This window comes from Psammomys obesus, unplaced genomic scaffold (assembly GCF_907164565.1).
Source record: "Psammomys obesus unplaced genomic scaffold, mPsaObe1.curated_primary_1811, whole genome shotgun sequence".
Classification (NCBI taxonomy): Eukaryota; Metazoa; Chordata; class Mammalia; order Rodentia; family Muridae; genus Psammomys; species Psammomys obesus.
In genome coordinates this window covers 19,311,086-19,328,087 of record NW_026596166.1, presented here as the reverse complement: position 1 = coordinate 19,328,087, position 17,002 = coordinate 19,311,086, and the positions used below count along the sequence as shown (strand labels likewise).

At 37.2% G+C, this 17,002-nt stretch overlaps 1 protein-coding gene across 2 annotated transcripts in view; it reads left to right on the top strand.

The window, feature by feature from the left end:
• Lrfn5 (leucine rich repeat and fibronectin type III domain containing 5) overlaps positions 1–17,002 on the top strand; it is a 321,290-nt gene that overhangs the window by 132,043 nt on the left and 172,245 nt on the right. For both annotated transcript variants that reach the window (XM_055595431.1, XM_055595430.1), the window contains exon 2: positions 6,976–7,151. The gene's annotated coding sequence lies outside the window, so the exon portion shown is untranslated. The remainder of the gene's footprint in view (positions 1–6,975; positions 7,152–17,002) is intronic.

Here is a 17,002-nt window from a genome sequence, read left to right as displayed (position 1 = left end):
CCAAATATATCTGGTCACAGTGTCTTTTCTGAGACTGACATTTAACCAAGGACCATGTATGGATATAACCTAGAGCGTCTGCTCAGATGTAGCCTGTGGTAGCTCAGTAACCAATTGGTTTCCCATAGTGAGGGGAACAAGGACTATTTCTAACAGGAACTCAATGACTGGCTCTTTGGCCTCCCCACCCCTCAGGGAGGAGCAGTCCTGTTAGGCCACAGAGGAGGGCTTTGCAGCCAGTCCTGAAGATACCTGATAAAACAGGATCAGATGAAAGGGGAGGAGGTCCTCCCCTATCAGTGGACTTGGAAAGGGACAGGTTGATGAGGGAGGGAGGGTGGGATTGGGAGGGAATGAGGGAGTGGGATACAGCTGGGATATAGCTTTAATAAAATATAACTGATAAGAAAAAATAAAATTAAAAAAAAGAAGATATACAGTCACAACATGGTGCAACACAGTGACTAAGATACTCTAAGACTTGTTCGTAGAAAATTACCAATACAGCAACACGATTTTAGGTTACTAAGATTTATGTTTTATTGAACTGATGAACTCTCACTGTTCGAGGGAAGGGATGATTAGTTGTGCTAATTTTCAGTGTGACATTTACATAAGCAGTGAGTGCTCTAGTAGGGCACTAATTCATTTGTCATATGATCTTGGAAGAGGGTGACTATTTGTAAACATTTTCCTACATTCAGTATTTTGTGACACAAGGTTATTTCTATTTTTAATCAGTGTTTCTAATTTAATTTTTAAAGTACCTAGGTTTAGCAGTGTTCATGCTGAGAAAGTATGTTTTAATAATAATGTTTATGTAAATCCTTATGATCTTTTTTTGGGTTTGAGAAACTAATTCATATGAAATATTTTTCAAAGTTATATTGTCTGTGGTTTGAATTATTTTAGGTTGTCTTTCTTTCTCTTTTCTGACCCAGGGCCTTGTTGTATTGCTAGTTGAACAAAGACTGACTATTTAGTGCATTCTTGCTGTAAACATAAAAAACAAAAACAAAAGCAAAAAAAACCCCTTGTATTTTGCCCTCTCCTCAAGTGCAGGAATTATAAGCATAAACTATAGTATATCTGGATATACTTTTGAAATTACTTGTGTTTTGATTTGTCCGGTTGTCCCCTAGAGATAATGGCTATATTATATAAACTGTACTTTCATGTTTTTGTTAAATAAGCAATTGGAAGACAGTGAAGGAGTGTTACTCAGTTGTTAATATTTTAAGAGTTGACTTTGTACAGCATGTAGAACAAATATCTAGAAAGTAAGTGCACACCTTTTAGTTAAGATGACATGATTTTTCATTTTTTTATATTTAAAGAGTGCAGTTATTAAAAAATGACATTGTTGTCCTCATAGATTTCAAAGATTTCTTTGGTTTTTAATGGGTTAAACTCATATATTTTTAAGAAGGGAAACAAAATTATTATGGGCCTGCAAGGCATAGTCTTATGTCCATGGTTACTTAAAATAATTAAACATTTGTATGTATGTTTGACAGCAATGATTAAAGAGACTCTGAATTCGGCAGCAAGAGACATTGAAAGGAAAGGGGGTGTAAAAGTGTATCTTTTTCATATCTATCTATCTATCTATCTATCTATCTATCTATCTATCTATCTATCTATCTATCTATCTATTTTGAGTTTCACATAATGCATCTCAATCTCACTGATTTCCCAGTCCTTCCATATCTGGCCTCCACTCTTATGACACCCTCCAAAAAGAAAAATAAAATTCTCTCTGTGGATGTTATGATGATTCACAATGTGCCATATAGTATACCTTTTCTGGGTGAACAGCTTTATTTACAAATGTTCATTGCAATGACTCATCGGTCTGGAACAAGACCCTGGCTTCTGCTGGGCAATCACTACTAGACCCTCACCAAGACTGCTGCTGTTTCGCTGAACCATGACGATCTTGCAGCTTTGGTCACACAAGCAAGATCTTTGGCTAGGCCAACTCCAAGCCCCGGATTTATTTGGACCTGGGAATTATCTGATTTGTTTAGCTTGCCACCTCTCCTGCACCTCTGCCTTCACCACCAGCACCAGCCCGGAGCACTGCACAGGTGACGCTGGAGGCCAGTTCTTCTGCCTTTGGCAGCTTGCAAGGGCAGTACTAGCAGCTCTCATGAGTGATGCAGCTGGAGAGGGGCCAATGGCAACTCAGTGTGGCCCTCAGATCTCACCATGGCCTCAGGTGGCAGTGCAGGCTGGTCAAATCAGGCGGTTCCTCATCTCTGTCTTGTCTCTAGTTCTGCCTCTCTTTCTAGTGCACAAAGCACTCCACTTTCTTTTTCTCTCCACCACAAAACTGCTCTAGCCTGTCTGTGCCCCTAAGCGGTGGGCAAGCCTCTGTGATGCAAAAGTATCAAAAATAAATTTAAAAAGTAAAAAGAAAGTGTAAATGAAGAGTAACTAATGCAGTTTTAGTTATTTCTGGATAAAACTGGTCTTAGAACTCCACTTTCACTAATAATGAGACTCAGTAAGTCTTTTATTTCAGAGAAATGATCATCACTTAGTAATGATGTTTTAGGCTCATAATCTAAAAATAATTATTCTCACCTTAGAAATATGTGTTCTATACCTGGACCCAGGGTGAGGGGTGGGGGGTTGCAGAGAACAATACTCTAACTAAGGACCATGCATAGAGAGGACCTAGACCCCCTGTTTAAAGGAAGCCCATAGGCTGCTTAGTTCCCAAGTGGGTTCCTAGTAAGGGGTGCAGGGGCTGTCTCTGACATGAACTCAGTGGCTGACTCTCTGATCACCTTCCCATGAGGGGGTGCAGTCTTGCCAAGCCACAAAGGAAGTTGATTCAGCTAGCCTTGATGAGATCTGATAAACTAGGGATAGATAGAAGTGGAGGAGTCCTTCCCAATCAGGGGACTAGGGAAAGGGCATAGGGGCAGAAGAAAGATTATGGGTGGGACTGGGAGGAGACAAGGGAGGGGGCTGCAGTGGGGATACAAAGTGAATAAATTTTAATAAATAAATACATAAATAAAATTAAATAAAAAATTAAAAAATTCTAATAATTTTTAATGCTTTTCATAAGTTATCTGAGTTGTTTCATAGTTTATCATTGGTATTCGATATAATTGTTAGGGGGATCCACATTTCTTGAGAATCCATGACTATAATAGGTGTCAGATTTGTAAGACTGTGAAATGGTCACAGCAACAGCAGCTTGGAATTAAAACTAGGAGAACAGAATTTGTCAGAAGATATTTAACTTCAGTATGGTATCAAGGAATAAAGGGAACATTTACGTATAAAGTGACACTATCATGATCACAAGCCCAATTATCTCCTTTCAGCATTGCAGTGTCCTGCATACGGTATATATGACTGGTACTTCCACGGAGTCTGTGTGAGCTCTGCATTATGACAGAGTAATGCACAAGGCTACTAACATGATGAAAAGAATCACATTTTGGAGGCGAGAAAATGACTCAGAAGTGAAGAAAATTCACTGAGGACCTGAGTTTTGTTCCAGGCACCCACATCAGATGGTTAATAATGCCTGTAATTCCATTGCAGCTGGTACCTCCATGCCTCCATGGGTACATGTACCTTCATGGCACAATTAAAACCATGTAGCTGCATACCCAAGCGCATAAATAAATCAAGAAATAGAATGAACAGCATTTTGTAGGTTCAAGTCTAAAACTGGGTGATATCATTGTTTTAGACCAATGATGAGGCTGGAATACGTATAGAATAGAGCTGTCATACCTTGAGGAAGGAAGGAAAGAGAGAAAGTTGCAGGGAAGACACCACGGATTGTCTCAATAACTGAATGAACTCATGCCAGGACCCATCTCTTGATGGCCCAGGCAGTTTCTGAGATTACAACCCTGGGCACTAAAAATTTAATGTGTAGAACTCTGGAGAACATACATTCAGACTAAAACACAATCCTTTAATGAATGGCTTAATGGAATCTTTATTTACATCATGCTGTGTAAGGCATCTTGTGGAGGAAGCTGGTTCTAGAAGACAGTTTAATTTCATTAGGTCCTACATGACCTTGCCCAAGGTTAGTTGAATTTTCTGTATTTGCTTAATATGGCAGTCACAGAGAACATGTAATCACATACTTTGATTCTTGGAATGATTCTTTGGAAACGTAAGGAAACATATGGTTTGTAATCTGTGGCAATTAGTAAATTCTTAATAAAATTTATTACAAGAAATAAAATGTGTATCCCACATAAATGGATCTTTCCCTGAAAAAGAAAATGGAGTTTAAGTGAATAGTACCCCATTTTCTGTATTGTTCATGCTTTGAAAATTAGAATTCTCTTGACCTCCAGTAATTCCTCCCTGTGGATTAGGATGACAGTCTGAAACATTTGTATTGGTTGCCACAATGCAATAAGACACAATAACAGAACTCAAACGTAATTTTACTGTATACCATGTCCTTACTAAAGAGGCAGGGCTATGACAAAAAACTTCAGGGACAAGGTCAATTTGTGCCCTAAACATTTTATTTCTAGTGTTTGTGCATGCATTCACAAACAAGTATGAAATGTATGCATACAGAATTGAGTCTATCATTTCTACTTTAACAATGTGTAAAATGATATTTTTCAAGTATTACATTTTAGGGAACTGATTTATTTGCACTAATGAAATAGATACTTTGTCTATATTAAACAAAATGGATTAATGTTCTTTAATATATATTAAATGAAAGAAGGAAAAATGTTTATAGTAACCTCATGTGTATGTAAGAACCTACATACACTGATAAGGATGTTTTTCTTTGGAGGGAGAGGAGACTCACTTTTTAAGCTCCTTATCAATCAAGCACATACAAATATAAATTAGTTTAAGATATTTATGGAAATAATAAACGAACAAACACACAATAGCTATGTTATATTTGTTGGGGTATAATTGACTTGCAGTTATATGTGAGGTATATCCTAGCTATGATTCCATAAGAATCATGTTTTATAATATTAACTTACAATGATATAACATTCATCTGATTCACAAAAATACTGAAATAAGCTGTATTTACTATTTTATAGTTTTACAGTAAACATGCTTTCATTTTCAGTGTTTCTGAAAATTTTAGCATTAAAATAAAAATTTCAGCGTTCAAAATCCTGATATAGAAATAGTGTTTATTGATCTTGTATCATGTGTAATTTGCAGAGCAGTGACAGAGCTAACAACATGTAGATCTTGAAATTCACTAGCTTTTCTTAGCTTCAAGTTTGTCATAACTTTCCCATCATTTTAATGCATACATATAGGGTGTCTAATCATACACAGTCATGATTCCCTCTCTCCAATCTCTTCCGCATCCCACCATGATTTTTCCCTTCAATATAATGTGCTCATTTTGTAAACACACTTGACCACTTGATTCTGTCTATGTGCTCATGGGTGTAAGACTTTATACTGGATCAAGGCTAAATGTTCAGCAGATGAATTTCTAAAGAAAATGCTGTTCCCCTGAAGCCATCATTGGCTAAAACTTCTCTTATAGTGGGGCTTTATAAGGCTCTCCTCTGTGCATACTGTCATTTTGTCTTGTCTAACCTTGTGCATGCAGGTCACCCTGTGGAGGCCATCTCAGCACCTATTTAGAAACAGTAGAATACATTTTAAAATAAAATTGTTCCATTTATATGATTTGATTGATTTAAAATTTACTCAGCTTTTTTTTAAAAAAAAAAAAAAAAGGAAGAAGGAATCATCAATACAGTTATCCAAGGAAAGGAATAGAAATACTTTTCTTTTTCCCAGACATGGAAATTCATGAGATGACTTAGTGTTATTTGTAAATTAAACCATGTATATGATTAAGATATTTTATATGAACTTCTCAATTAATAAAATATTTAAAAATTAAGCCATAAGTATTTTTGAGATTTTTTTGTCAAATATCTTTCTGAAATCAAGAGATAATAAAGCCCCTTTGACCTACAATTTTGAAAAGAGCATAGAATAAAAATGAGTACAGGAAGTAATACAGGCAGAGTTCTTTCTTAGAGCAGTCATATTGGATGTTGGTATTAGAAATTCCTACAGGGAAGCTCACAAATGATCAGCTCCACAGCTTGAGTAGGATCTAGTAGACTTAAGACAGGATTGTGGGAAGAAAAACTGAGCACCCTTGAAGTTTATGAGCAAACCATATTTGTTTCATCTTATATTCATCATTTATTGTCAGATTTTGAAAATAATCTGTGCTTCTGTGGATAGTTATTGCAGTCTAAATCATATTAAAATTCTTTTAATCATTTTAAAGGTATTTTATAAATTAGTTGTACATCTTTAAAAGTGTTGGGTCTGAATATCAGCTGGAACGAACATACAAATATACAAATGAAAAAAGTTAAACATTGCATCCCACACAATCTTCAGAAAGGAGAAGAAATAATCACAGCTCAAACCCTTTAAAAATACTATTGTAAACTTAAAATTCTATGTATGTAACATGTCTAAATGTACCTTATCTGTAAAATTGCATGTGTTGCAATGGATAGATTTTTGTCTTTTAAAAAATAAATACAGTTAACATAAAGTAATTTTGTTTTCCTTGAGGACCAGACAGGGCTATTTGAGATTTGCTCATTTTGAAATCTAATGTCATGTGCATGTATACCTGTCATATAGCAAGCCATAACTAAACATACTGTGAGTTATAACACCATTATGTGGTTTATGATCATTTAAACTACCTATAGTTTCAAAAACAGGATACGCCTTCCAAAAAATTAAAAGCAGAGTGTTGACATAATTCTTGGAATGAGAACATATTGCACATTTCCATTGCAAAGTTTTTTATGCAAATATAAGTGAATTCTAATTTGTGAGCATTCTAAAATGGGTTGGAATTGGACATGCAGTTAACAGCAATAAATTCCAGGTACTTTTAAAACAGTTTTTGATGGAGTTTCTTTGTTCTGTTTGCTTCCTCTGAAGAGTCCCTGTATCCATTCAGCCAGTTGTTGAGAAGAAATGTAGTAGATGACAACCCTTCCTTCTGACACAATTCTCAGAACCAGCATTGGAGATGCGTTCACCTTGCCAGTCTTCTGCAGCAGCCAGGCCGAGCGCTGACTCCTTCATGGTAGTGAGGAACTCTTCAGGCTCCAGAAGTAAGTTGCACACTTTTAGTCTCATCATTGCCAGTAAGTTTAAAAACACGTCAGGGAGGCTTACTGGTAATGTTGTGACCTGCTGGTTGTTCATTATTGTTTCCAATATATATATATAAATATATAAATATATAAATATATATATATATATTTGAGTCCAAGTTTCCTGGAGATGAAAAGTCTAATAGTTTTTTTTTTTTATGTTGATACCTTATATCCTTTTGAATTTTTCTGATTTGCTTTCTTGCTAGTGATTTGCAAACATTGCAAGATACATTTGCAACTTTGTGGCCTAGACAATGTAAAAGCTAACACAGTAATTTTGTTTGCTCTTTAATCACCTCCCCCTGGTCTGGTGGCCTTATTAGGCAGCAGAAAAAAAAAAGAAGAAAAAAAAACGTTCCAGGCAGGTCTGATGAGACATGATAGGCTAGGGTCAGATGGAGGACCTCCCCTATCAATGGACTAGGGGAGGGACAAAAAGGGGGGAAGAGAGGGAGGGGAAGACAGGGAGGCTATGAGGGAAGTGGCTACAGCTGGGATACAAAATAAATAAATTGTAATTAATAATAATAATAATTTTGTGACTAAATGAACAGATTCCAATTGGACATAAACAGATTCAGAATGGTTGTGAATCAAACTGTTTAAGTGAGTTATGACAACTGAAGGCTATAGGTGGAATGTGTTGGTTTATAAAGATTATTTAGTGGGATTGGCTGATTTATGGAATGGAACAGCTTCTGTTTTGTTTCAAATTGATATGTCTATAAAAATAGACATTAGAAAAATAAAAAGAAATGGGAATTGCATGGAGGAAAATGAACTGTAGTTAGAATATTGAATGCTTGGCAAAATGCAAAACACAGTATACTTCATATAACAATGACAAAACTGCTATAAATTGGTCTATGACTTTCCTAAAATCTAGTAAGCCAGATAAATATATTGTTTCCTGGATTAGGTTTATAGGATACAGAATTTAAGATTTTTTTTCCTGAAAATAAATCTTTTTAAACTATTGATTTGCCATTTTTCAATTTTTATGGTTTTATTGGAACTATTTTTCTGTCTTTCAAATAATATATATTATATATATATATATACACACACACACACATATATGAGTGTGTGTTGTGTGTATGTGTTATAAGAGACACCTATTATTGCTCTCTGGAATGTATTTGCACCAAATTTCCATATACAGAAGAGTTTATTTTTATAAGCAGCATTGGTTTGCCTTAATTTCAACTGCATGTCAGTTATTGTCAGGTTAGTAAGTGAAATTATATTGAAGGAAGGGGATATGAGATACTTCTTTTTAAATTTAATTTTAATATTTATTTTTATTAATTATACTTTATTCACTTTGTATCCCCCCTGTGGTTCCCTCCCTCCTCCCGTCCCAATCCCTCCCTTCCTCCACCCTCTGCATGCATGCCTCTCCCCAAGTCCACTGATAGGGGAGGTCTTCTTTTCCTTCCTTCTGATCCTAGTCAATTAGGTCTCATCAGGAGTGGCTGCATATCTTCTGTGGACTGGTAAGGCTTCTCCCCCCTCAAGGGGAGGTGATCAAAGAGCAGGCCAATCAGATTATGTCAGAGGCAGTCCCTCTTCCCATTACTATGTAACCCACTTGGACGCTAAACTGCCATGGGCTACATCTGTGCAGGGATTCATACTCCAACCAAGTACCATGCATGGAGATACTTCTTAAACATCGGTTACTTTAGCAGCACACTTGTAAGGCCAGGATGCCTCCAATACAAACATGTATGTTACTAACAGTGAATAAAGACAAGTGTTAATAATAACTTTCCTTATTATTGCTACTGACTGTGTAAGATTAATGCAGTTAGGAAGCAGCCTGCTATTGGTTTCATGCCGAAAGTCATGTTAGCGGACTACGTTTAATATAGAAAATATCATTACTGAATTATTTAAAAACAAGTTCATTATAAAAGTTGTAGCATAAAATACACATTTGACAAATAACATATCTTTTTTTAGTGTAGCACTTCCCTATGTATTCTTTATTTATTCCTCTACCGCTAGTTCATGCTTTATTAATTTATTTTGAGATTTCTGTTTTATGGCCCATGACCTTATAATTGAACAGAGAATCTTGAAAAAAAACTTTCTAAATTTTAATCTTTTACATTTTTTTATTCACTATGCTTTTATTACACCTCACATTTACATTTACTAAATTTGAATACCTTCAGGCACACATGGTAAAATTTAAAAGCACGAAAGATTGATGCATGATAGACAGTATCCCTCCTACTGGGGGCTATTGTTTCAGGTGTAATTGGTTGTGTTATTTATTTTCAATCAACAGATTGAATACTAACCACAATGTTTCCTGCCTTGTTTGTAAAGAAGTTATCTACACCTGTGTTTTCTTGTCTGTAGTTGGTCTCCTTGGGTTGGAGTTTTCCTTTTAGTATCTACAGTAGGGCTGGGTTGCTGTGTAGGTAAGTGTTTAAGTCTAGTTTTGTCATGGAACATTTTGTTTTCTCCATCTATGTTGATTAAAATCTTTGCTCGGTATAGTAGTCTGGGTTGGCATCTGTGGTCTCTTAGAATCTTCATGACATCTGCCCAGGCCCTTCTGGCTTTCATAATTTCTGTTGAGAAGTCTAGTGTGATTCTTATGGGACTACCTTTATATGTTACTTGGACTTTTTCTTTTTTTTTTTTTGCTTTAATATTTTTTCTTTGTTCTGTAGATTTAGTGTTTTGAAGATTCTGTGACATGGAGTGGTTTTTCTTTTTATTTATTTATTTATTTATTTATTTATTTATTTATTTTTAGGTCTAGTCTATTTGGTATTCTGTAGGCCTCTTGTATGTATGTTTATGGATATCTCTTTAAGTTGGGAAATTTTTCTTCTATGATTTTCTTTTTCTCCCTTTTTATTTTTATTTTTTATTTTAATTACAGTTTATATACTTTGTATCATAGTTGTAACCCTTTCCCTCCCAATCCCACGCTCCCTCCCTCATCTCCTCCCATACCCCTCTCCAAGTCCACTGATAGGGGAGTTCTCCTCCCTTTTCATCTAACCCTAGCCTATTAGCTCTCACCAGCAATAGCTGCTTCTTCTTCCTTTGTGGCCTGGCAAGGCTCTGCCCCCCATAGGAAGAGATGATCAAAGGCCAGCCACTGAGTTCATGTCAGAGACAGTCCCTGTTCCCATTACTATGGAACCCACTTGGAGACTGAGCTGCCATGGGCTACATCTGTAAAGGACTTCCAGGTTTTTTCCATGCATGGTTCTTGGTTGGAGAATCAGCATCAGAAAAGACCACTGTGCCCAAATTTTTTGGTTCTGTTGCTTTCCTTATGGAGCTACTGTCCCCTCCAGGTCTTTCTATCTCCCCTTTCTTTTATAAGATTCCCTGTTCTTTGCCCAAAGTTTGGTTATGAGTCTCAGCATCTGCTTTGATACCTTGCTGGGTAGAGTCTTTCAGAGGCCTTCTGTGGTAGGCTCCTGTCCTGTTTTCTGTTTTCTCCCTCTTCTGATTTCCATCCCATTTGCCTTTTTGAGTGAGGATTGATCATTTTACTCAGACTCTTCCTTCTTGCTTAGCTTCTTTAGGTGTACAGATTTTAGTACGTTTATCCTATATTATATGTCTAATATCCACTTATAATAAGTGAGTATATACCCTGTGTGTCTTTCTGCTTCTGGGATACCTCACTCAGGATGATCTTTTCCAGATCCCACCATTTGCCTGCAAATTTAATCATTTCCTTGTTTTTAATTGCTTAGTAGTATTGTGTTAATGTACCACAATTTCTGTATCCATTCCTCAGTTGAGTGGCATCTGGGTTGTCTACAAGTTCTTGCATTACAAATAAAGCTGCTAGAAACATGGTTGATCAAATATTTTTGTTGTGTACTTGAGCATATTTTGGATATGTGCCTAGGAGTGGTATAGCTGGATCTTCAGGTAGCACTATTCCTAATTGTCTAAGAAAGTGCCAGATTGATTTCCAAAGTGGTTGTACAAGTTTTCATTCCCACCATCAATGGAGGAGGATTCCCCTTTCTCCACATCCTCTCCAGCATGTGTTTTGACTAAAGTTTTTGATCTTAGCCATTTTGATGGGTGTAAGGGGAAATCTCAGGGTCATTTTGACTTGCATTTCCCTGATGACTAAGGATGTTGAGCATTTCTTTAAGTGTTTGACTGCCATTCAATATTCCTCTATTGAAAATTCTCTGTTTAGCTCTGTACCCCATTTTTTAATTGGATTACTTAATTTGTTCTGGTCAAGTTCTTTATATAGTCTGGATATTAGCCCTCTGTCAGATGGATATGTTCTCATGCTGACTTCTAGACATCTGCTTATCTGTAACCTTTGCTGTAAGTTCCTGGAGTCTGTACTTCAGTGGCTAGCTTTTTGATGACCTTCCCCTGAGGGGGGGGAGCAGCCTTACCAGGCCACAGAAGAAGACAATGCAGCCAGTCCTGATGAGACCTGATAGGCTAGGGTCAGATAGAAGTGAGGAAAACCTCCCCTGTCAGTGGACTGGGGAAAGGGTATGGGAGAAGAAGAGGGAGGGAGGATGGGATTGGGAGGGGATGAGAATGGGGGTTTCAGCTGGGATACAAATGAATAAATTATTTTTAATAAAAAATAAATAAATTAAAAAATAAATTGTAAAGAAATAAAAGATCACATCTATACTTAAGGTAATGTTGCACAATAAATATATTTTTCTGCTGATAAGTTTAGCTATTCTTTTTCTTTTTCTTTTTTATATTTTCTTTATTTTTTTCATTATTATTATTATTTATTATAATTTATTCATTTTGTATCTGGACTGTTGCCCCTCTCTCATCTCCTCTCAATCCAACCCTATTTTCCCCTTCCCTCCCTACAGCCCTCCCCTAGTCCACTGATAGGGGAACTTCTCCTTCCTTCTATCTGACCTGTCTAGGCCTATTAGGTCTCATCAGGGCTGTCTGGATGCTCTTTCTCTGTGGCTTGGTAAGGCCACTTCACCAGGGTTGGTGATCAAATAACAGGCAACCAACAAATAGCAGGAAACCAAGTTCATGCCAGAGAAGGCCCTTGCTTCCTTTTCTAGGGAACCCCTGTGGAGACTGAGCAGCATGTGGGCAACATCTGAGCAGGGGGACTATATCCTCTCCAGGCATGATTCTTGGTTGATTCATCATCAGTCTCTGCAAGGCCCCCTGAGCCCAGATTTTCTTAGCTTTTTCTTAATGCTTTAACTTTAGAAAAGTTGTTAGCTAAGAAAATTATTTATGAATGTGATTCCCTAGTTTTAGTCATAGAACACTGAAATCAAACACATTTTTATACTAGCAAATATATGACCCAAATATCTATTTAATTTATGAGAGTTCAATAATACAGAAACATGATTTATATATTGAAAACAATTATTGTGACTTAATACCTAATTCAGTTTTTTGGTTTTAATTACAAGTCTATAATTGTTTACTTTTATTTTATTTATACATTTATTTATTACAATTTTTATTCACTTTGTATCCCTGCTGCAGCCCCCTCCCTCATCTCCTCCCAGTCCCACCCACCCTCTTTTTCTTCCCCCATGCCCTTTCTCTAGTCCCCTGATAGGGGAGGACCTCCTCTCCTTCTATCTGACCCTAGCTTATCAGGCTCATCAAGGCTGGGTGCATCATCTTCCTCTGTGGCCTGGCAAGGCTGCAATCCCAGGGCAAGGTGATCAAAGAGCTGGCCATTGAGCTCATGTTAGAGGACAGCCCTGTTCCCTTTATTAGGGATTCCACTTGCAAACTAAGCAGCCAATAGGCTTTCATTGAACAAGAGGTCCTCTTCATGGTCCTTAGTTGGAGTACTCGTCTCTGCAGGCCCCACTTTGCCCGGTATTTTGGCTCTGTTTTTCTCCTTGTGGAGTTTCTGTCCCCTCCAGGTCTTTCTATCTCCCTCTTCTTCCATAAGGATTCTGGCATTCTGCCCAAAGAGTGGAACTTTCCTTTTTTCCTTCCTTCTTTCCTTACTCCTGTCTTTCTCCCCAACTCTCTCTCTCTTTCCCTGATTTTTAAGTAGGGAATAATGTTACACTAAAAGTCCTACATTGAAACAATTACTCTGAAAAAAAAAGAGAGAGAGAGAAAGTAAATGCATTCCTAGTTAGGAGCTAATTTCAGATAGCTCCTTGAAAAGTCATAACATATCACTAGCATTTCCTTTTAAAGCAGGTATAATGGTTTGTGCTAGATCTTGCGAATGAAATGGAGAAGTAAAAAGGAAAAGTAATGAAATACTTGCTGCAACTTGGGGTTGCTGAGGTGATCACTGCTGTTCTAGTGGTATTTTTCTTTGTCATTTTAGTTTTGAGCCAGCCAAAGCACATTTTTCCATTCCATCTCTTCCTAATTTATTTTTTGAGAAAAAAAAATGTTTATTAAGAAAAAAGTTACACATAATACTGAGAAGGAAATGTTTTCATGCATACACAATTGTGTGAGTGAAAACATGCATGTTAAACTGTTTGGTGAATATATAATAGTAATAACATCCCTATAAACTATTTTCATGAACTTAGAATACATGATCCACATAAACAAATAAAACCAGGATCATCAATAGAATAACATCAATACCCAAGTGGAAAAGCTTACGTGATTATATGAAGTATCAATTAGATTCAGTAATTCTGAAAAGAAGAGCAGCAACAGAGTAAGCAAAGGTTAAATTATACATTTCTTAGCACAAAAAAATTAATAAAAATACCTTTAAAAGGTTCTCAAATGAAGCTAACCTATAATATATGCTACCACATAATACTCTCAGTATGTATCTTATGTATCTTCCCTGTCTCTTTCAATAAGATACAACTAATTACCTACGAGCTTTACATTTAACATGGTTTGGAGGAATCTTTGCTACTATCCAAATTAATCCTTTTCATATCTTTGACTGCTTCTGAAAGGGAATGACATGGTCCTGTTTTAACAAACAGGTCTAGAAGTATTGTGACAAACTCCTAAGGGAAGAGGGAGGCAGAGTCGGCCAGACACTAACACAAGCTACCAGTAATGAAGCAACAAAAGGCATTGATAGCAACAGAGAAGTCTGTTAGGTAAAACATATCCCTTCTTTCCATTTGACAAACCTAATCTGGTCAGAATTATCTACAAACAAAACAAAACAAAACAAAAAACAAACAAGGCATGCTTTTGCTTTTTTGAAGGCAGGTAAAATATATACATATAATTCAAAATTCTCATTGAGCCACAACTATGCACTTGAAGGAGAATAAGGATAACCCAATGCAGAAGGAGCTACCATAGGGTAAATAGGAATTGAAAAGTAAAAATCGTCATGGGGCTTAAGCATGTGAAATAGCATCATCCAAGATAATGAAAATAGATTCATTGGAAATTGAATTTGTCTGGCTTCTAGAGATAGATTTCAACCCTAGACTTCTGTTAATGAGCTGATGTGTTGTCCTTTTAGATAAAACTCCCAGAAGCTTGAGTGAGAATACAGTCTTCCAAAATCTGTGAGGGCTGAAAAGCAAAATGAACATGGCTTAGCTGGCAGATCTTTATGTTAGAGAGTCTACTGTCTGTGCCTCTGGTTTGTGTTGGCCTGCAGCACTGCTAGCGCAGTATTTTCTACAGCGCAGTACCCTGTGGAGAGGTTTGCACAGATGCTCTGCCTTTGCCAAGCCAGGGGAAATTAATTACCTGTGAGGAGTACTCTTTGCAGTGGCTTTCAGTGAGTGGAAGCAATCTCCCTTGTTAGGTATTGGTTTTGAAATGAACAAGGACAAGCCAATTTATACTAATTCAACTTAAGGCTATCTTGGTTACCCTGAAAACACCCTATCCCTGTAGTTAACACCATCTATCAGTGTGGGCAACTGTGGAGCATATGTCAGATTTAGAACATTCTGGGTAAATGGATGCATTTCTCAACAACATTAAACAGAGTGTAGGAGGCATTATATCAAGAAAAATGTTGGCAGTCTATCCAAAGCCTGCTTTTAGTGAAAAATCCATGACTTACCATGGGAAGAAATTTAAAATAAATGAATCTAAAAGCTATATTGATTAAAGCTTCTAACAACACTTCCAGTGATTTCTACTAGAAGAGACTAAGTGATAGACATAGACTTATCAACTGAAACATTAACATAATAAAAAATGAGGAGACTTAGTTTTGAAATGTGAAGTTAGCATATTTAAATTCAGTAATAGACTTTTTAAAAAATAAATTTATTTATTTTAATTAATTACAGTTTATTAACTTTGTATCCCAGCTCTAGCCCCCTCCCTCATCCCCTCCCAACACCATTCTCTTTCCCACAACTCCTCCTATGCTACTTTCAAAGTCCACTGATAGGAGAAGACCCCCTCCTCTTCCTTCTTACCCTAGCCTTTCAGCTCTCATCAGGACTGGCTGCATTGTATTCCTCTGTGGCCTGGTAAGGCTGCTTCCTCATCAGGGGGAGGTGATCAAAGAGCAAGTCACTGAGTTCATATCAGAGACAGTCCCTGTTCCCATATCTAGAGAGTCCACTTGGACACTGAGCTTCCATGGGCTACATCTGTAAAGGGCTTCTAGGTGATTTTCGTGGATTGTCCTTCATTGGAATATCAGTCTCAAAAAAGATCCTTGTGGTCTCTGAAAGCCTCTGCAGTATAGACTGTCAAAGCAGATGCTGAGCCTGATGGCCAACTGATGGGCAGAGTGAATGGAATTTTATGTAAGAAGTGGGAAATAGTAAGAGCTGGAGGGGACGGGAACTCCACAAGAAGAGCAACAGAACAAGATAATTTGAACACAGGGAACTTCCTAGAGACTCATACTCCAACCAAGGACTATTCGTGGAGATAACCTAGAACTCCTGCACAGATGTAGCCCATGGCAGTTCAGTGTCCAAGTGGGTTACATAGTAATGGGAAGAGGGACTGCCTCTGACATAATTTGATTGGCCTGCTCTTTGATCACCTCCCCTTGAGGGGGGAGCAGCCTTACCAGGCCACGGTAGAGGACAATGCAGCCAATTTTGATGAGAACTGATAGACTAAGATCAGAAAGGAGAGGAGAACTTCCCCTATCAGTGGACTTGGGGAGTGGCATGCATGCAGAAAGGGGAGGGAGGGTGGGATCGGGAGGGGAGGAGGGAGGGGCTTATGGGGGGATACAAAATGAATAAAGTGTAATTAATAAAAAATTAAAATAAAAACAAAAAAATGGAAAAAAAAGATCCTTGTGGCCAGATTTATTTATTTATTTTTTTAATTTTGTGCTCTCATTGTGATGCTCCTGTCCCTCCAGGTCTTTCTATCTCCCCCTTTTATCGTGATTCCTTGCACTCTGCAAAAGGTTGGCTATGGGTCATAGCATCTGCTTTGATACCTTGCTGGGTAGAGTCTTTCAGAGGCCTTCTGTGGTAGGCTCCTGTCCTGTTTCCTGTTTTCTCCCTCTTCTGATTTCCATCCCATTTGCCTTTTTGAGTGAGGATTGATCATTTTACTCAGACTCTTCCTTCTTGCTTAGCTTCTTTAGGTGTACAGATTTTAGTACGTTTATCCTATATTATATGTCTAATATCTACTTATAATAAGTGAGTATATACCCTGTGTGTCTTTCTGCTTCTGGGATACCTCACTCAGGATGATCTTTTCCAGATCCCACCATTTGCCTGCAAATTTAATCATTTCCTTGTTTTTAATTGCTTAGTAGTATTGTGTTAATGTACCACAATTTCTGTATCCATTCCTCAGTTGAGTGGCATCTGGGTTGTCTACAAGTTCTGCATTACAAATAAAGCTGCTAGAAACATGGTTGATCAAATATTTTTGTTGTG